General features: G+C 39.1%; 1 long non-coding RNA gene across 1 annotated transcript in view; it reads left to right on the forward strand.

The window, feature by feature from the left end:
* The window catches only part of LOC149469896 (uncharacterized), a 57,153-nt gene that overhangs the window by 24,869 nt on the left and 9,319 nt on the right, over positions 1-22,965 (forward strand). The window contains exon 2 of the long non-coding RNA XR_016311487.1: positions 438-511. This is a non-coding gene — a long non-coding RNA (uncharacterized LOC149469896). The remainder of the gene's footprint in view (positions 1-437; positions 512-22,965) is intronic.

Genomic DNA, 22,965 nt, shown 5'->3' on the forward strand with positions numbered 1-22,965 from the left:
GTCCTCCCTCAAATATTTATACTCTTGCTGGATGCACCAGTGACCAGGAAACTGCTACTAGTTGGCTAAGATAAGTATTTCTATTCATAAGCCACTTTTACATTAGCTCATCATACTAATACCAGAGGTACCAATGACACCCACTGGCAAAAGGCAAACGCTAAACTGGATTTAGGGGAAACTCAAATGATCAAATAGACTACGCATCAGCTGAATTACTTAGCACCCAGCCAACTAAATTTAACATGTCGCCCATGTTTAAGGCAAGGGGGCTACACTATGAACTTGCTGTACAAAGTCCTCCTACACTGAATTAGTTTGTTTCCTTCCTTTCATTGAATAGATATGCTGGATTGTACATATACTGTGTGTGTTTGGTTTTAGAGGACTATATGATTGGGCCTGCATGCTTCTCATCTAAGGTCTTTCTTTTACAGCTCCCCACAGCTTGGAAGGATATGACTGTACCTCAGCACAGTGTGCATTGTTTTTGTGAGTATCCCCTCTCTGGGTGAGTACAACTGAGGAGTCCCCCCCCCCTTTTTTTTTCCTCCTACATCTGATTTCTTGTCTCTCAACCTCCCCCAAGTGGGGGCTAGATAACATACTGGCATAAATTATTTGAAATGGTATATCTATGCATGCATTTTTGTTACATATATGTGTTTTCTGTTCCCAGATCTTTAATGAATATCTATCATTTATGAGTTTATTGCTCTATTTTTTTTTATGAATTGTGTACACTTCAGGATGTGTTAAAAGAAACATTTGACATGTGGTTTTGCATTTAACATGTATCTGTGTAGTTGGTTTTGATATACAGTATATATATATATATATATATATATAGCTAGGTCACCCTTGAGCACCCTTTTCTTTTTTTTTCTTTGATGTTTTGCTGTTTGTGGGTTGGTGACCCCCGATATAATTATATAAGTATATATTTAATCTCTGCTGTTACATCGGCCTCACTAGTTGCTAGTTACTGATTGCTATGATAGCCTATGATTGGCTATCACATTGATCAGTCACTGTACAGCCTGCCCCTGTATTGTCTTCTCCTCTTAAATGGAGAAAAATACATTGTATTATTTTCTCCTTGCTAGAGGAGAAAAGTGAAAACAAAGAAAAGTATGGATAAAAATGATAGAAAATATAACTAGGTCAAGTTTTAATCTATGCCAGTGTCAGGGTAGGGTTACGGTTAAAGGTTATGGTCAAAGTCTGAAGTTGGCAGTCAAAGGTCAGGATCAGTGTATTTTAGATTAAAACACCTTTCTTTTTTTTTTAAACAAAAATTGGTATCCGTGTCTGTTAGTGTTAATGTGTTTTAAGTAGGATAGTGTACACTATCATTTCTTGGACCTACCATTGGTACAAATAACAAATATACACATATGTGGTATTGCTGCGATTGTCAGAAGCAGGAGATTTTTGGGTTGTTTTTGGGTTGTTCTTTGGTGGAAGGTTAATAACAAGAAATATACAGCTAAAAATGATTTTTTAACTATTTTGTGCTAATTTTCCTTTGATAATAAAACAAATCAGAAGATATTCATTACCATTTATCTCCAAATGAAAGCCCAATTTGTCCTGAAAAAAATGGTATAAATCATTTAGATAGATTTAGTTGCGATGAGTATAACAATTTATGATTGTGGTTGTGCTGTTGAATTTGGGAGAAATTAAAATTATGGCTTTTCAATAGGCAAAGTACTCAGTGAGACCATTTATAGCCATCACTGAAACCTACCAATGAAATGAGGCCTTACTACAGTAAACTGCAAGATGATGTTTCTAAAAGTGACTCAGATGGTACCCTCAAAATATATAAAAAAAACAAATGTAAAATGTTGGAAAATGTGTATGTTCTCAGTTTTAATATGATACTATGTAATAAAGACTAAAAAAAGTGACATCGTCTCTTTAAGCATCAATTCCAGGTTTAGTTTTTACATGATTTTACCAGACAGTCTGATTTGGACTTTTTCAGTAATATTTTTCCAAAAATGTTCCTTTGCTATTCTCCTTTGAGTTTCATAAATATTTCAAATATACTCTATCAGCCACTAGTTGACTTTGAGGTACAATTTGACATGCATATCGTATGTCTAAATAATAATAAAACATCAAATGTTCTGCAATTTTTGACAAATGTTCAGCTCAAATATCATTTTCGGTGTGTGATGACAAATTTCCAGATTCCTATTTTCAAACTGTTGCTGATATATTATGTGAAAGGGATTACTAGCAGCTTGAGGGACATTCACTGAAATACTAATGTTAATCCTCACATCTTAATATACTGCACTGAAAATTTTAAATAGTCAGTAGTTGTTTTAGGAGACTATCCAAAGGTTAAAGTGATAAATCTGAAAATTATTGTCATAAATAATTCAAAGACCAGCTAGCTGAAACAGATGTTGCTTCTGGAAAATCCTAAAGATTTTGCTGAAGGCGTTTACATAAACCTTCTGTCTTGGATTGTGCAGGAAAATGCAGCAATGTGCTAGGCCCCATACACATAGGCATCAAAAAGGGGTGTCTGCATTTGCTCCTGATCCATTGAGCCACTGGTGTTGAAATGATGTGATTGACTGAGTAAAAAGTATTGAAACGTACTGGAGAGTAGGTTGGACAACAATGTTCATTTGGTAACATAACAGGCAAGGCATTAGTCTTCTGAACTTATGGGACAAAGCTTCTGCTCACCAAAATGTTAATATTGCCATAGAATTAAATGTATAAGCTGGCCTTACACTGATCAAGATTCAACCAGTTCAGCAGGCCAAACTTCGATCAGTGTGTGGTAATCTCTGTTTGTCAGTAGTCGACTTTGACTTCTGTCGAAGGAACACTTGAAAAAATGTTCTCGATTAATAGCTGCAGCCGCTGATCAGTGTATTCTGACAGTGGTATGTGCAGCTGTTAGATTGCAGTGTCACAATGGGGGGATTCCTTCATCCACTTTGTTTGTGTTGATGGAAGAACCTATTAGTTTTTTCCATTAAGCCCACTGGCTGAATGAAACATAAAATAACAGTGTGCTACCTATGTAAACCAGGAGAGCTGAGCTTATTCATATGTGGTTGGTTGAAATTTTTCCTAAATTCCATCTTTACAATGTCTACACTCCAAAAGGTCTTGGACTTTGCAAGTGGATCCTTTCCACGAATACCTTGTTCCCATTACAGTTACACTGACTTTGTCTTGTGACAATGCTGATCCCATTATTGAATGTTTTTCAAAAACTTTAATGCAGAACTTAAGGTAGATAAAAGAAGGTGTCTACTACCACTTATCAGGGATGACAGTCTCTGGGTGGAGTTCAACTTCAGAAGCAAACTACCACTGGAGTAACTTCCCACAAAACTTGAGGTTCTTCTATAGCAGTAATTCAATTCTATGTACCTTAAGAATGATTGTTTCAGAGATAAAGCCTCCAGACACACTGGCAGCAAAAGAACTAGACTCTCTAGGTTTGGATTCCAGCTCTGGGGTCTCACAAAAGGTTAACTTGGGGAAATACCTCTTCCCTAAGGCCTGACCTCTCCTGAAATGAGGGGACTGAAGACCCTTCCAGAACAGGGCTCATTTGTGTTTTGAGAACATTGTTCTTCCCTCTGATATCAAACTCTCCAGGGATTGACCAGCTCCTTGAGTGTATCAACCACCTCTGCCCAATATCTCTGGAGTTTAGGACACCACCACATAAGATGTATAAGAGTACCAGGGTTGCCACATCTAGCACAAGCTGGGTCAGGTTGCACACCTATAGTATGAGGAAATTCAGGGGTTCTATATACCCTATGAAGAATAAAAATTAGCATTAATCTATGCAATGGGAAAAGAGACACCAGTCATCAGTCCTTTATTCTCTGGCAAGCCTCGGACAGCGGGTGGTGGATGGATGGAATTTCTCCTTTAAAACCCTCTGCAGGACAGATGGAAAAATGTATAATCATGAATATGTGGAATAATGTGTGTTTCAGGATAGGGTCCTGTAACAATTTTTCTTGAAAATATTTCCATCAAATTGTATTTGGAATGAAATTGTGTTACAAATCTGGTGGAATTTTCTTCAGTTGAGGGACTTTAGGTTCTCTCAAGAGGATTTTTATAAATGGCAAAGGTATGATCAATGTGTTTAGCAGCATAACCTTTTTCACTAAATTTCTTAAGTAAAATTCTAATCTCGATCTAAATAGTCTGCATCTAATGTGCAATTTCTACGGAACCGATGAAATTGGCTTTTTGGGATGTTTTGTTTCCATCTGGGGTGATGGCAACTGCTGGAGTGCACATAAGAGTTCCCCAGTGGTCTTTTTGAAATTATTTTTGGTGATAATAATAGTATCCATAGAGCCTAACACCAAATCTGGGAAAATGAGCGTATGTTGGTCAAAAAATGATAATCCAAATGAGTTGTTATTACAATATTGGACAAATTCTGGAACCATGGTAGATGGACCATCCCAAATAATTATGATGTCATCAATATACCTTCCGTAAAAGATAACACTGCTGGAATGCAATTCACATTATGATCTTTATTCTATGGGCTAGAGTTCCACTTTATGTTTTTGTTTATATAGTTTCTATTTATTCTACATAGCTCCATCTAAACTGAGTGCACAGCACTGAGCACCAGTGTAACACCATGTGGTCTGGTGCTCATGAAAACGTGCTGTGTTTTCTGAAGCGTGGAGGTGGCATTGACAATAATATCTTTGGGATTCCATCCTGGCATGGATTTGTTAGCATCCTATTTGCATGATAGAATTCTAACTCGTGGTTAGGAGATGCCTGGTATGAGATTTTGTAACAGCACGTTCACTGCCTGCTCAACATTGGTGATGGATTCTGGGAGTCTGGCTATGCGAACGTTATAGTGGCATTATCTGTTTTCCAGATCATCAATTTTAATCAAGAGCTTCATCCATTTTTTTATGGAGACCCCGTTTATGCTACCAGTGTCTTGGTTTGATTTGCTTTCCATAGTCTCCAAGAGAACTTAGATCTTTTACCCCTTAGTGATTTGGGGTAAAACAAATGTTAACGCCCGAACACAATTTTGCAACTAACGTGCATTAGTAAAACTGTACATATCATCATAACTACTTTGTGTATCCAGGTGGATTATACCTTGTTTTTTTCAGGAAAAATTAGGCTTTCTTTTGGTGGTAAATGGTAACGGATATCTCCTAATTTTTTTTATTGTGAAAGGAAAACTGGTCCAAAATAGTAAAACATTTTTTTAAAGTTTAGCTATATATTTCTTGCTATTACGATAGTGTACCACCAAAGAACAACCCAAAATAAATTCTGCTTCTGACGATCACAGTGATACCACATATTTGTATGGTAAATGTTGTTGTTTGTACCCGTAGTAGGGCCCAGAAACATTTTGCCTTTTGTATCCTACCTAAAACACACTGACAATAACCATAGTTACATAGCTAGTCTGGCTGAAATAAGACAAAAGTCCCTCCAGTTCAACCATTAAAAAAAAGTTATAATCCTACACCCACAGTTGATCCAGAGGAAGGCAAAAAAACCCAGCAAAGCATGATCCAATTTGCTCCTGCAGGGGAAAAAATTCCTTCCTGATTCCCTGAGAGGCAGTCAGATATTCCCTGGATCAACCTCACTTATAAATGTTAGTATCCAGTTATATTCTGTGTATCTAGGAAAGAATCCAGGCCTTTTTAAAACAATCCACTGAGCTGGCCAGAACTAACTCTTGAGGGAGTCTATTCCACATTTTCACAGCTCTTACTGTGAAGAAGCCTTTAAATATATATAAATATATTAAAAGGTAAGGGTCCCAACACTGAACCTCGGAGTACACTACTGACAACCCTAGACCATTCAGAGTATGAATCATTAACCACTACTCTCTGAATACAATCTTTTAGCCAGTTTTCTATCCATTTACATACAGATTTTTCCAAGCCTGTAGACTTAGCACTGTGTGGGGAACTGTGTCAAATGCTTTTGCAAAATCCAAGTATACCATGTCCGCTTCCACCCCTCTGTCCAAGGTTTTGCTCACCTCCTCATAAAAAGAAATCAGATTTGTTTGACAATGTCTGTCTTTCATGAATCCATGCTGTCTGTTGCTTAAAATATTTTTTCCAGCAAGAACTCATCTATGCGGTCTTGTATTAAACTCTCCAGTATCTTCCCAACTATAGAAGTTAAACTAACAGGTCTATAATTACTTGATAAAGATTTTGACCCCTTTTTACATATTGGCATCACATTGGCCTTACGCCAATCCAGTGGTACTATGCCAGTCATTAAAGAGTCCCTAAAAATTAGAAACAATGGCTTTGAAATGACAGAGCTCAATTCTTTAAGGACCCGTGGGTGTATGCCATCCGGTCCTGGTGCTTTATTCACCTTTATTCTGTCTAAATATTTTTGGATCATATCAATTGTGAGCCAATGTGGATCATCTGGAACTGTGTCAATACCATGCCCATTATGGACAAGAGCTCCCCCAGGCTCCTTTGTATAGACAGAGCTGAAGAGGGTATTTAATAAATTTGCCTTCTCTTTGTCCCCAGTCACCCACTGTAGATGATTTTGTAAAGGAGCTACATGCTCGGACCGGACCTTTTTACCATTAATATATTTGAAGAATTTTTTGTGGTTGGTTTTGCTATCTTTTGCAAACTGTCGTACGTTTTGAATTTTTGCGGCCTTTATTTCCTTTTTGCATATTCTGTTATATTCTTTGTAATGTTTAAACAATGATAGCGTTCCTTCATTTTTATATTTAATAAAAGCTCTTTACTTATTATCTATAGCTTTTTTAACTTTGGCCGTAAGCCACATAGGTTTGATTGTTAGCCTTTTAAACTTGTTGCCCATGTGAAATAAATAAGAGGGGTTGTTTTCTGGAATCCCCTTATTTATTATACAGTTATGTACTATTTGTCTATTCCTATAATTACTTAGTTAATGTAAAAGCTTTGACAATATTGATGGACGTAACATACTGCAATATTAACTATAATAAACAAACCAAATGCTCAAAGAAGCAAGGTCTTATTTATTTAAAAGAAAGTAAACCACTAACAGAGAAATCTAATCATGATCATAATCACGGAGTGGACAGTTTTGGATTGGACAATATATTTTTTGGACACTATATATTTATTTTTAATTTATTATATCCATCTATGTATTAACTTATTCATATATTCACATTTTTTATTTTTTATTTTCAATATATATTTTTTATCTTTTAATATATTTTTTTGGATCATACATATATAATATATATATACAGTTGCAAGAAAAAGTATGTGAACCCCTTGGGATTACGTGGAGTTTTGCATGAATTGGGCATAAAATGTGCTCTGAACGTCATCTAAGTCACAACAATAGAAGAACACAGTCTGCTGAACATAATACTACACAAACATTAGATGTTGCCATGGTTTAATTGCACATAACATGTAAACATTCACAGTGCAGGGAGGAAAAAGTATGTGAACCTTTGGACTTAATAACTGGTTGACCCTCCTTTGGCAGCAATAACCTCAACCAAACGTTTCCTGTAGTTGCAGATCAGACCTGCACAACGATCTGGAGTCATTTTGGACCACTCCTCTTCACAAAACTGTTTCAGTGTAGCAATATTCTTGGGATGTCTGGTGTGAATCGCTCTCTTAAGGTCATGCCACAGCATTTCAATGGGGTTGAGGTCAGGACTCTGACTGGGCCACTCCAGAAGGTGTATTCTGTGCTGTTGCAGCCATTGTTTTGTTGAATTACTTGTATGCTTTGGGTCATTGTCCTGTTGCATCACCCATCCTCTGCGGAGCTTCAGTTGGCGGACAGATGGTCGTACGTTTTCCTGCAAAATGTCTTGATAAACTCTGGAATTCATTTTCCCATCAATGACAACAATCCGTCCAGGCCCTGAGGCAGCAAAGCAGCCCCAAACCATGATGCTCCCTCCGCCATGTTTCACAGTGGGGATGAGGTTTTGATGTTGGTGTGCTGCGCCTTTTTTTCTCCACACATAGTGTTGTGTGTTCTTCCCAAACAACTCAATCTTGGTTTCATCTGTCCACAGTATATTTTGCCAGTAGTGCTGTGGAACATCCAGGTGCTCTTTTGCAAACTTCAAACGTGCTGCAATATTCTTTTTGGACAGCAATGGCTTCCTCCGTGGTGTCCTCCCATGTACTCCATTCTTGTTTAATGTTTTCCTTATTGTAGATGTGTCAACAAAAATGTTAGCATGTGCCAGAGATTTCTGTAGGTCTTTAGCTGACACTCTGGGATTCTTCTTTACCTCATGCAGCATTCTGCGCTGTGCTCTTGCAGTCATTTTTACAGGACGACCACGCCTAGGGAGAGTAGCAACAGTGCTAAACTTTCTCCATTTGTAGACAGTCTGTCTTACCGTGGACACATGAACATCAAGGCTTTTGGAGATACTTTTGTAACCCTTTCCAGCTTCATGCAAGTCAACAATTCTTGATGGTAGGTCTTCTGAGAGCTCTTTTCTGCGAGGCATGGTTCACATCAGACAGTGCTTCTTGAAACCAGTAAACCCAAAACAGGTGTGTGTTTTTTAAGGGCAGGACAGCTGTCAGCAGCATATCCAATATCATCACACTGATTGGAGTCAAGGTTGGCTCACTCCTGGCTCCAATTAGCTCTGGGAGAAGTCATTAAGCTAGGGCCTCACATACTTTTTCCTCCCTGCACTGTGAATGTTTACATGTTATGTGCAATTAAACCATGGCAACATCTAATGTTTGTGTAGTATTATGTTCAGCAGACTGTGTTCTTCTATTGTTGTGACTTAGATGACGTTCAGAGCACATTTTATGCCCAATTCATGCAAAACTCCACTTAATCCCAAGGGGTTCACATACTTTTTCTTGCAACTGTATATATATATATACACACACACACACGGATACTATTATTATTTTTATTTGAGCACATACTGCACTTTAAATATATTATGGCTCACTTAAGCAAGTAATTTAGTGGAGCACGACACAAATCAAATATATTTTCACTAGAGAAATCTAAACCAATATTACAGAGTATATAGGAATAATAGTAAAGATGATACGTTACGTAAGTTCGTCCTCAAAGCTGAGTATCTTTTAGCTGGTCCCACGTAGGAAAATTAGTCAGAGAGAAAGAGGCCTGGCCAAAACTGTATTTAAAATCCCTCTCAAGCACCACCCATACACACACCCTTGACCTGCCTGGGGTAGTTCTCCATCCAATGAGAAAATGTCCATAACTCATAAGGGGCTGTCCTCCCTAATCATTAGGAAGTGTGGAATTACCCCAGCCATCCTCCCAGAAGTAGGCCGTCTCCACCAGGGGGCACTGCTGTAGTGTCAACAACACTCAGACCCAGGTCTATCACATCTGGCTTCTTCCTTCTGGCTAGAAGCCAGGTAATCTGTCCTTTTATTACTCATGTCACCAGGGAGTCTAGGCTGAGGCTCTCTTATCTCCATGCTTCACCACTAGGGGGTATGTCTGAACTCCCAGAACAAGGATTTTGGTATGCAGCCTTTGTTACACAAAATATTTGCTTTTCTTGACACTCCAAGATAACATTTAATAGGCCAAATAGTTCTTTGACAACCAGGCAGTAAGAATCCATAAATATCTGATGTAGAAATATGTTGCCTTCCAACACCATGGGAATATATTTTACAGTGTGTTCACATGTAGTCTTTTTGAAGAACTCCCATTTCTATTCCCTCCCAGTCTAAGTGTTGGGGAGCAGCTCTCAGCCTTGGAAAATTAGCTCTCTTAAAATTGAGCATTTTTATTTTTCCCGTATATGCTTGCTGTTTACAGCTAACACTAAATGAAATCATGTTATGGTCGCTGCTACCCAGATGTTCTTTTATATGGACATTTGTAATATGCTCTGCATGGTTTGAGATTACCAGGTCCAGCACAGCATCATTCCTAGTTGGGGCCTATGAACTGTACCATAAAATTGTCCTGTAGTAGACTTAAACATTTTTGCCCTTTAACTGTTCCTGCAGTACCGTTACTCCAGTCAATTTCCTAGTAGTTAAAATACCCTATTATTATCACAGTTGTAGCCCTTACAGCCCTTATGATCTGTGCAAGGAGCTGAGTCTCCACCTCCTCATTAACACTGGGAGGATAATAACAAATGCCAATGATTACCTTTGTAGTACGCACCCCTATGTGCAGTTCCACCCATAATGCTTCAGCCTCATCACACTCTCCATCAACTAGGTCCTCTTTCACACTTGCTCTGAGATAACTTCTCACATAGAAACAGACACCACCACCTTTCCTATTTACCCTGTCTCTCTGAAAGAGAACATAACCAGGAATTTTAATGGCCCAGTCATGTGAAGAATGAAGTCAAGATTCAGCAATACCAATGAAATCATAGTTCTGTTCATGCACCAAAGCTTCCACCTCACCTACCGTATTTTTCGCTCCATAAGACACACCTGACCATAAGACACACCTAGATTTTAAAGGTGGAAAACAGGAAAAAAAATATTCTGAACCAATGGACTGCAGACATAGTACAGGAGATGACCAGAGACTGCGGACACTGTACAGGAGATGACCAGAGACTGCGGACACGGTACAGGAGATGACCAGGGACTGCGGACACGGTACAGGAGATGACCAGGGACTGTGGACACGGTACAGGAGATGACCAGGGACTGCGGACACGGTACAGGAGATGACCAGGGACTGCGGACACGGTACAGGAGATGACCAGAGACTGCGGACACGGTACAGGAGATGACCAGAGACTGCGGACACGGTACAGGAGATGACCAGAGACTGCGGACACGGTACAGGAGATGACCAGAGACTGCGGACACGGTACAGGAGATGACCAGAGACTGCGGACACGGTACAGGACTACTTATCTGTCATAGCACCCCCATCTTTCCCCATTCCACCCACCAATAAGGACTGACCCCTGTCTGATATGTCTGCCCCATTATAATCTAATTCACCCTCCCCCCTCGATCCTAGTTTAAATACTCCTCCAGCCTCCCCATAAACCTCTCCCCCAGCACAGCAGACCACCTTCCATTTAGGTGCAAACCATCTCTAGCATATAGGTTGCATCCCAATAAAAAGTCAGCCCAGTGCTCTAGAAACCCAAATCCTTCCCTCTTACACCAGGTCTTTAGCCATGTATTGAGTTCTCTAATCTCCCGCGCATGGCACAGATAATATTTCATAGAATATCACCTTGGAGATCCTTTCCTTCAACTTGCAGCCTAGTTCTTTAAATTGATTCTTAACCCCTTTATGCCGGCGCCTCCCAGCCCTTTAAGGGTTCCAGAAGCCGGGAGGCGGGGTTTAGAGTCATGTGACTACCGTGACACGACGTCACATGATCGGGAAAGGTCCCGATCGAAAGAGGAGATCGGAACCTTTCCGTGAGTACTGGACATGTGTGCTGGGAGCATGCAGGATGCACGCTCTCGGCACATATGTCCTTTTTTAATAGAATGCAAATGTACAGCCGCTCGGCGTCTAGGCCCAGACGCCGGGAGGCCAAACATTTGTGTGCGACCGGCGTGAAAAGGTTAAGGAGCCTCCACCTTCCATGCATTGGTTTCAACATAGACCAAGATAGCTGGGTCGTGCCCAGCCCCTCCCAGTAATTTATCAACCAGGTCCACCACATGCCGAACCCTGGCACCAGACAGCAAACCATTCGGTTGAGGCGATCCTGACAAAAAATTATTTGATCAGTCCTTCTGATTATAGACTCCCCTACTACCACCAGCTGTCTAGACCTTCTTGCACTACCCTCACCACCCCTCCCAGATGGTCTGCCCTCCTGGCTGTTAGGGATAGCAGTGACATCCAGGGTTGCCAGCCCTTAGCTTGCCACTCCCACATCTTCACCAACTTGGCAAATCTGTTTGGGTGCACAAACCCAGGGCCAGCCTTCCTTTTCTGTGAACCCCTACCACTCCCTCTCATTACAGTAACCCATCTTCCTGCCTGATAATCCTGATTAGCCCCTCCACCCTCCACATCAATCCCATTAGCTACCTGCTCAGAGAGCAGAAGACCCCTTTTAAGGTTGTCAGTTCTGCCCATCCTGGAGCTGTTGCTCCATTGTTGCATACATACAGCACACTGGGCACTGCACAAAACCTTTAACCCTGCTAGCCCACATTATACCAGTTACAATATTAATAGGAAATATCAGTTGTCCCTTACAGGTCAGTAGACTCCTGTTATAATCTCCTGTTTTTAACTCCGTTTTTTTAACTCCATTTATCAAATGTCCACTGTGTCAAAGGTCCTGCAAGCAAAATACAGGCAAGCTCAGAGTGAGCTCTACAGCAAGCTATATAGTATCTGTATCACCTGTGACCAATTAACTCCTCCCCTTAATTAGCAAACTGAAGGAAGGCCAGGAAAGGAAGAAAAAAAAATGCTATTTAAAAAGTGACAGAAAACGTGATTTAAAAAAGTAAATGCTTTTAGCAAGACCCAAAGACGAAAATAAGACAACTACAAGCACCAGCAGTCAAAAATAAAAACATTTTCACTCTCCACTCAAATTTCCCTCTCTTATTAGCTATCAGCCAGCAAAAAATGGCAGACCAACACCGATACTAAATGCTTTATAGAAAAAATCCTACCCAAAATATACTGAGCCTGACCTTTGACCCTTACTTTGACCTTAACTGTAACCTTGGCACTGACCTAGATCAAACCTTTTTTTTATTTTTAAATTATTTTTTTTTTTACACACTTTTGTTTTTTACCTCTTGCTCCCCTGCAAAGAAAAAGAAAGATACAATGTACAGTATCTTTCTATCCATTCAGAAGAGAAAGAAAGCACATGGGCAGGCTATACAGTGATTTGATTACTGTGATAGCCAATCAGATGCTATTACAGCGAGTCTCGATCGTAGGTGTGAGACTGGGGCTGTTGGTGAGAGTCTGGTCTCTGTGCTGGGAGCATGCTGTGCAGCACACTCCCAGCACAAAGAGAGGTATGCATATATGTGGCCTCACTGATAAAGACCCACTTCCATGAGGCCGCATATCTACGTAATGTTGGCAGTAAGGGGTTAAATTCGCATTTAGCTCAGTGGGAAATTGTTTACTTGTTTTCTCTACATGCTTTTTTTAGGCCTTGTTCTAGAAGCTTGGAGAATCCAGCAAGTATTATAGGGACCTCAGAGTACTCTGGTTGTGATGGTGGATTAGCAGCTGGATCACTGGTTTCAATAATAAATATAAGGTTGTTTCGGGTATTATCCACAAACATTGGAGTATCTTGAAACCAAAACCTACGCTAGGTCCATTATTACCTTTAGTACCTACAGTTACTTTCAAGCATGTCTGTACATTAAAAAATATCTTAGCCCCTAGTAAGTTAACATCACATAAAAAACCTGGACATTCGTTCTTATTTTGAGAACAGAACAGGTATTTTTCAATGTCGTGTTTGACCTGTCAGTCTATTCATCACGGACTTTCCAGTTTTTCGGACAGCAAGGGGAATACATTTTTTAATGAAATAATTAATTACATCTGAATACGTTACATTGCATAAATGGGTCATGGAACAACACCGACTCACTACAGAAGGCTGCGACCAACATAGTGTCCCACGTAATTTCCTCCAATATCATAGTATGGATTTTAAGAAAATGAAAGTTGAGTGTATTGATGATAGATCCCTCACTCTCAATGAAAGATTTTCCCTTCGATGCAGAAGGGAATCTTTCCGGATATTTAAATGAAGTACAATGGGTTAAATGAGGATCCAAAAGTACACAGTGTAATATAATAAGGTCTACATTTTACTGATATCACCCAATGGTGGCTTATCTTATATACATGTACAGTATATTTGGACATATTGGGTATCGTATGAAGTGTGTTTGATTGATCTTTATATATGTTTTACTTTTGTATCGTTTTTAATTTGTATTTTTATTTACCTTTCTGCCGCGTGCATCCCGACAACATCCCGGGGGGGGGACCCCACCGTCCATTACGGCATACTTCATCTTCTGCCAACCAATGACTTCCCAAGCTTCCAGTAGCCATCAGAAAGGCCAGGCCATTGCACCTCCATTATACAGGACCATTTCAAGCAGGCCGGTTTAGTTATCTGCCACCAACATTATTCATAGGCAACACTGAATATTATTATATCAGTTCACCACTCGACATACTATTGCCGTTTTATGGATTTTTTAGCATTGGTTTAATAAACTGTTTTATCCTCTGGAATATTGATTGTTGTTTTAACAAGGTATCCATTTATAGGTCGTTCTAGCACCATCTTATTGACTTTCATCAGTAGCGCTCTGATTTTAGTTTTTGACTTATTTACACATTACTCTGAATGATAATTAGAGCTGCTATGATATTAGTTTTTACCTTGAATTGGCTACAATACTTATCTATGGACATCAGCGCCCAGTGGTTTGGTTTCTTCCATAGTCTGACATGTTACCTACCAGTTATGATGCATGGTACAGATTTTATGCCCAGTCAAACATTTTTTGACCATGTATGGGTTTTGATATTCTGGTAATAACAGCACCTTTTCTGTCAAGACTTTACAGTACTTCTCTAAAGGTCACTCTGCCTTCAAAGTAAACTAATTCCATTTGATCTAATTACTTCAGGAGAACATAGGGGTTGGGGATTTCCTTTGAGCTAGGTAATGTTGGACAGCAAAGGTTGCCATTTAACCACCTGACCTGCATGCTATTGTGCTTGTACAATTGCCAACCAAAATGTTTTTAGCTTGGGATATAATAGGAAAGGGTTAGCAGCTCTGTCACTGTCAGAGCTGTAAAGGCTAAATGAAAATATTACCATAAATTAAACTTATCCCAACATATACAGTATTTTGAAAATAATGTTAATATGTATAACCATTTCATATTCTGCCTTGTATGGATGAAGTTCTATAGTTCATATTAACTGTTATTTCTGTTGTTCCCACCAAGCAGATCCTTAGCATTTTCATAAATTTTGAGGAATGATATGCTCACTCTTTATATGGAAGTTATTCTATGATTTACAGCACACTGTAGTTTATATTAAAGCTCATGATTTACACATTCCAAACAAAACAAATCACTACTTGATTTAGGAACATGGGGCATATATATATAGGACAAGTACTTCTGGGAACGTGCAGTTATTTCTTAAGTATAATATACATGCATGCTTCTGTGTATTTTACTTAGAAGGCAACACAAATTATCTTAAATATGTCAAATGGGGAAAACTTTATAATATTCCCTCATAGAAAATATAGTTTTATAGCTGTCTGTCTTTATAATATGACGTTTTGCATCTATTTTGCAACATTATTTTGTACTTTGCTGCTCCTTTTTATTTTCTAAGATAAAATACTGTATATACACATATAAGAGAGAACTATAATCTGAAGACACATTGGGGGAATTTTACTAAAACTGGAGAGTACAAAATCTGGTCCAGTTGTACGTAGAAACCAATTAGCTTCCAGTTTTTTTTTGTCAAAGCTTAATTGAACAAGCTGAAATTAGAAGCTGATTGGCTACCATGCACAGCAGAACCAAATTTTGCACTCTTCAGTTTTAGTAAATCAGCCCTATTGTCAGGGGGAAGAGGGGGAAATTGCTCTAGACACCTAGAGCTGTCCGCACATATCTTCAGCAGCTTTTCACAGCTTCCTTGCATGGTTGAATGCTGGACCAGAGGCGGACTGACAACTCATGGGGCCCCCGGGCAATAGGGGATCATGGGGCCCCTGTGTCCTTGCCCAAACGCAAAAAAGCCTATGAAAAAGGTACCAGGGGCATCTCATGGGGCCCCCTACTGACCCCGGGCCCTCGGGCCATGCCCGAGTTTCCAAATGGTCAGTCCGCCCCTGTGCTGGACTGATCTGACAGGCAAAGCATCGCTACCTGAACGTCTGCCCACCCATTCCTACCTCCTGCACATTCCTTTTGGCCAGTGAGGTTGCTCATCATAGTAATGGGCCAGTTGGAATCAGTGTGCTGAGGGCTGATTAGCTAGTTCTGACACTATCTGGAAATGTTAAAATGTTGACTGTCAGAATGGCCTGGCTTTGGACCTTTTAACAGAAAGGTTTCGGAAACTGATAACTCAGTTTTGGATGGATGCATGCAAATTCTGGCTTACTATTTAATGCTGAAATTTAGCTAAAGAAGCATTTTTCTTTACAGCTTAACATACCTGTAATGAAGGATGTATCATGATGAGCAGACTGCTGGATTCTGTAAAAATCTTCACTGCAGGTCTGCCCTGTCCTCTTCTTGCTGCTGAACATCCTGTGTAGGTTAATAGCTTTGGGTCTCTGGGCTCTGCTGCACTAAACATGATCCAATGGGTACACAACCCTTCTTGCCCTCTCTTCCATTGTGAAAAAGTCTTTCACTGATTACACTGCATGTAACAGGATCTGTGAATAGGGGAAGAATGATCAGTCTCCAGATTATCTCCCCTATTCACAAATCTCCCCAATAATAAGCCAAATTCTCAGATTAGTAATGTAACACAAAAGGCAATTCATTACGATATGAAAAACAAAGCAATAAAACCTTAAAGGGCTACTCCACTTTCATAGAAAAGAAGAAACAAATAAAAACAAAAAAATATAGCATACACAATTTCTACACAAGCCATCATCTAATTTATCATATATTAACCACTTGCCCTCCGGAGGATTTACCCCCCTTCCTGACCAGGCCATTTTTTTGTGTTATGGTGCTGCGTTATTATAACGCTGACAATTGCGCGGTCATGCAACGCTGCACCAAAATTAAATTTATGTGCTTTTTTTCCCCCGAATTGAGCTTTCTTTTGGTGGTATTTGATTGCCTGTGCGTTTTTTCTTTTTTGCACCATAAAATATAAAGGCCAACAATGTTGAGAAAAAAACAATATATTTGACTTTTTGCTATTAAGCATGTCCAGTAAATAAATTAAAAAAAAATCAAGTTTTGTCATAAATTTAGGCCAAAATGTATTCTGCTACATGTGTTTGCTAAAAAAATCCCAATACTTGTAAATTAATTGGTTTACGTGAAAGTTATAGCGTTTACAAATGGCAGTATAGATACTGGAATTTTTGTTTAATTCTTTATTGTTACTAGTAATGGCAGCAATCAGCGACTTATAGCGGGACTGTGGCGGACATTCTGACACTGGGGGGAACTGACTTGGTGTCACTGACATCCCCAGTGACACCAACACAGTGATCAGTGCTAACAAAAAGCACTGACACTGTACTAATGGCACGATGCAGGAAGGGGTTAATATGAGAGGCGATTAAAGGGTTAACTATATGTAGTGAGTGTTTTACTAGGGGGCGGGGGGTGTGTGCTTCACTGTAAGCACACTGCTCTGGATGGCTGTGCTGTGCACAGCCATCCAGAGCAGTGTGCCAGAGCCGACAGGGAGAAGACTGTTAGTAAACAAAACAGTCTTCCTCCCTGTTGGAGATACTCGGTAATCACCGAGCGCTGGTGGGTAATTACTGACTGGGACCCGGTGATTGACAGCTGCGGCCACGAATGGCAGTGCGCACACGGCTCGCGCGTACCCACTACCCGGAACTGCAAAATTACGTATAGATACATAATTTTGCGCACCCCTGATGCCCTGTAGCAGTATATATAGGGCGGCGGGGAAGCGGTTAAGCTTTGACAAAAAAGCTGATTGGTTTCTATGCACAGCTGCACCAGATTATGCACTCTCCAGTTGTAGTAAATCAACTCCAAAGTATGATAAATATGATTGTGACTCACTTTAATATTGAAGGGGCTCATTTATTTTGAGTGAGCCTTCTTATATACTATTGGTGGCAGGTATAAAGATGTAATACCCATTGTTGGAATATGATTTAGATTCACTTGGTGGTCAAGCTTGTTACAAATATTTGATTTTCTACACCATGAGAGTTTTTTGTTCCAATATCGGTGCAAGTATATTTTTAAAGCCACCTGACCTGAATTGGTGAAGAGAGTCCAGGCTTGTGAAAGGACCTATTGAGGACGCTTATTAAACTCAGAGGTTCAGTGAGCCTTTTGTATAATTGATTTATAAGACATTTTGGAAGCAATTACTTTTTAGTTTATAAGTGAGTACAATGCCAACAGAAAGTAGGATATTGGTGTCATAGATGCTACACTATAAGGATATTTTTCTCTTTTTAATAAGGAGAGTGGCGTGGAAAATCGGTACAGGATGCGTTTAGGATTGGAAGGAAGAGGTGTATTGTACATTATATTGGGCATGCTTACCTCTTTGGGGAAAAGCATTCTTGATCTACTTAAAGTTAATTGGTCAACATATTCTGGTGAGCATCCAAGTTGTAGTGAACACATTAAACACATGATGGAAGAGCTGGGTCTTTATTTTATTTTTAATTTTATTGGATTTCTATGTAATTTGTGGCACTTTAATATTTTACTTCACATGTATTAATTGGTATATTTTCACAATACTGTGACTGTAGATTGTTGTAGGCCAATTCTCAAGCAGGAATAAATGTATTGCATGGTGGTGTGGGAAAGGGAAGCAAGATCTCCAGTGGAGAGTGAACTAGAGATGAACAGTGAGTAATCCGTGAATACAGCAAAAGGTCAGAACCAGCAGCAGACAAGAGAAGAAGCCATTAAATGTAGCTAGAGGCCACTAATAGAAACAGCATACATATGATGCAGGGTAACAGGAGTAGGATACAGACAAAAGGTGCAGTAGCAAGGTACTGAAAACAGGATAGATAGGGAATACAGACACTAGATGCAGATACTTGGTACTGGGACAGGATCAGGATTAGGGTTCAGAAGCACTGGAAAAGGATCAGAACACAAGACACAAAGTGGCTGGTGTATAAAAAATTATTACAAACCCAGAGCACAAGAGACCACCAAAGTCTTTGTTGACACCCTATTATTTCTCATCTTGAATACAGATATATCTCTCCGTGTTCTAATAACAAGAAATTTCTGTCAATTGCTTTACTGGCTTTCAATTGGCCTGAATATAAAATTCCACTTGCTGTGCTTTGCTTTTAAAGCACTTCACTACTCATCCCTCCCTCATATTTCTAATCTCAGCCTCAAATCTAATTACCATTCTGTCTGCTCTTCCACTTACATAGTAATGTCCTGTTCACACAAAACCTCTTCTAATGTACATCTATAGGATTTTTCTAGAGCAGCTTGCAGTTTCTGGAATTCTCTGCCTCATCCAATTAGACAAGCCTCCACCTTGAAAATCTTTAAATGGTCCTTTAAAATCCAATTCTTTAAAATTATTTATCCAACTTTCTTTCTACTACAACTTTAAAAATGCTAGAACTAGTTCCAGTAACTTGGAACCACCTGCCATTTCCCTTTCCTATTTTATCTATTATTGCCCTGCCACATTGGCTGTTAATCTATACAGACAGGGTCCTCTTATAATCCTTTGCTGTATCTCTGTATTCTGTACTTTTTTTCTCTCAAATGTGCAGGGGCGGACTGACAACTCATGGGGCCCCCGGGCAATAGGGGATCATGGGGCCCCTGTGTCCTTGCCCAAACTCAAAAAAGCCTATGAAAAAGGTACCAGGGGCATCTCATGGAGCCCCCTACTGACCCCGGGCCCTCGGGCAGTGCCCGAGTTTCCAGATGGTCAGTCCGCCCCTGCACGTGTGTAATTTGTGTCCCTTATAACACACAGCACTAGATAATGTGTTGGTGCATTAGGAATAATAATAATAATAATATACTTGTATTTTTATAAGCAGAATAGTGGATTTAATATTTGCATTTTGTATTTACTTAACTTAATGATTTTCATTTGGAAAATGTAGCACTTACCTTTATGTTATTTTTCCTTTATGATGGGCTTTCCTTTCTAATATTTGCTTTATTTTATGATGCTACTATTCAACTTGCACTGAAACAAATACCCACTAGATGTCCCTCTTATACTACTAAAGCATAGGGTTTGAATGGTGATTTTTTTTTTCAGTGCTTGCTTCCTCAAATTAAACCTTTCATAATGGATTCTTTTCCTCAGTAACACAAACAGAAGGGAATTGGGACCACAGCTCGCATCACCTTTGCAGTCAAGAAATAACAGTGGAACTGATCTGAAGCTAGAGAGACCTTATGTGATATGTTGCTGTTGTCTCCTTTGTAAATAGGTGTACTGGGATGATTGCAGGATTACCACTAGAGACCACCAAGTCAGCAGCTTTGCATTGACTTTATTAAAACAAGGGAAAGTTCAACCTACCCATTCAATAATAATAGCAGGTATTTACATATGCCATGCCATAATGGTTATAGTGCATCTAAAACAGGTTTAGAGTGCAATATTTAGTAAATGCATGATACAAAATTAGATTGCAGCTTGGAGTACATTGCTACAATGGATATTAGGAATATATTAAATATACAGTATTTGATCACCTTTCAGATAAATTAAATTTAATTTGTACTCCCGTTAAAAAAATGTCATGCTCACTGAGCATGATATAAAGCACAAAGTACAATTATCAAAACATCAATAGAACATTTAATAGAAGCCTCTAATGACAAATGTAAAAGGCATAAAAATAGATATACACTAATAATTGTTAATGTTATTTATGTATGTATATATTATTTTTTTTTATTGAACCACTTGCCCTCCAGAGCATTTACCCCCCCCCCCCCCCCCTTCCTGACCAGGCCATTTTTTGCGATACGGTGCTGCGTTACTTTAACTGACAATTGCGTGATCCTGCAATGCTGTACATAAATGAAATTTATATTCTTTTTTTCCCACAAATGGAGCTTTCTTTTGGTGGTATTTGATTGCCGCTGCATTTTTTATTTTTTGCGCTATAAACAAAAAAAGACAATATTTTTGACTTTTTGCTATAATACATATCCAGTAAAAAAATTTCAAAAATCAAATTTCGCCATAAATTTAGGCCAAAATGTATCCTGGTACATGTCTTTGCTAAAACACAAATCCCAATACCTGTAAATTAATTGGTTTATGTGAAAGTTATAATGTCTACTAATGTCGGTATATATACTGTTTTTTTTTTGTAATACTAGTAATGGCGGCGATCAACGACTTATTGCGGGACTGCGGGACTGCGGGACTGCGGGACTGCGGCAGGCATTCTGACACTGACACTGGACTAATGGCAGGAAGGGGGTAACATATGGGGCAATCAAAGGGTTAGCTGTGTTCTGTGTGCTTTTTACTTTGTGCTGTGTCTTACTGTGTAAGTACACTGCTTTGTATTGCTCTGCTATGCAGAGCAATACAAAGCAGCATGCTGGAGCTGCCAGGGGAGAGATCTGTATTGTTTACATACAGACTTGTCCCCCTTCAGTATTCTTCGGCGCCAACCTGGAAATACAAAATTACGTATATATACATGATTTTGTGCAGCCCTGCCACCCTGTAGCAGTAGTTCCGCTATAGGGCAGTCAGGAAGTGATTAATTTATATATATATATATATATATATATATATATATATCAGCCTTCGGCCCCTTTGAACAGAACTAAGACTGGTAGGGTGAGGGCAACACAGAGTGCTGCATCGGGTGTGCTGAATATACTTGTGCTGACAAACTAATTGGCTAACCAGCTGAGAGAGTCTGTCTTCTTCTTTACTGACCTCTCAGACTGAGGTGGGATTAGTTGGACAAGCTATACTGCTTAACTGCAGTAGAGAACAGTGATGTCACCAACTGGCTATGCTGTCTGGTAGGACTGTGTAAATCTCTGTATTGGAAGGATAGTAATACAAATACTTTGGGAGTAAAAACACTCCCATATATACATTGTAAATGGGTAGTTTTTTCTGGTTTCAGCTTTAAAATTTCATCCAACATTTTACAACACTGTTCAATGTATAAAGAATTTAGTAACTTTTTCAGAAGTATATTATTTGTATCCAGATTGATGTCCAAGCATTTATCATTAACTATGGAAAGTGGCTGTATACTATATAATTTAAAATCTTTGTTTTAGAAAGAAAAACATGATACAGAGTTCCCCTAAGATCCATACTTCATGGAGAGTTATAGATTTTACAGAGTGCACATCAGAAGCTATTTAGCTTTAAACTCTCTTTTTTTCTTTGATTGAAACTTTGCAAACAGTTCATTCAATTGTTTGTGCATTTTTAAAATTCAGCTATTGAGCTCTGTAAACAGCAGTTTTTTTTTCCTAACAGAACAGCTAAAAATATACAGGTAAACAGGTTGTATTTCTAAAGCTTAATTGAACAATCTTGAAGTTAGAAGCTGATAGGTTACTATGACAATTGCACCTGATTCTGAGTGCTCCAGTTATAGTAAACCTCCCCCTTTAGGGGAATATTCCCCAAACATTCACTACAGGTGAACTAATCACTGTAATTTAAATACAAGTAATCAGGAAGATACACATGCAGTGACTGTTTGGTGAATGTCACATTTACCAAACACTCACTTTAAAAGTGACACTAAAGTCTCAGTAAGGATTAATATTTAGTTTGATTGTAAATTTAAAATAGTTGTTAGGGACAGAAATAGACAGTTCTGGTTGTGAAATGCAGAGGCAATATGAGGTATAGAAGTGAGGAGCAGTAAAGGATGCCATTGACCTTTTGTTGGTATGTTTTATATTTATGATAAGGAAGCTAGTCTGTTACATTGGAGTTGGTGTTCTAAAAGCAAATAGGCTGTTCACTTTGCAAGGGGATGTGCACCGATTACAGGAAGCGGTGCTTACTTATTATCCTCAAATCAAGCAGACAAAATTACTGTTTGTTTTTATTTTTCTTGCATGTGATTGGGTATCCTTTACAAAGTGAATTATCACCACCTGCATTAAACTAAGGGGAAATTCCCCTGCAAAGTGCACATTCTCATGCAAATTAAACATTCTATTTGACTTTAGT

The sequence above is a fragment of the Staurois parvus genome, unplaced genomic scaffold (assembly GCF_062004578.1).
Source record: "Staurois parvus isolate SC_StPar_1 unplaced genomic scaffold, SC_StPar_1.0 ptg000058l, whole genome shotgun sequence".
NCBI classification, from domain to species: Eukaryota; Metazoa; Chordata; class Amphibia; order Anura; family Ranidae; genus Staurois; species Staurois parvus.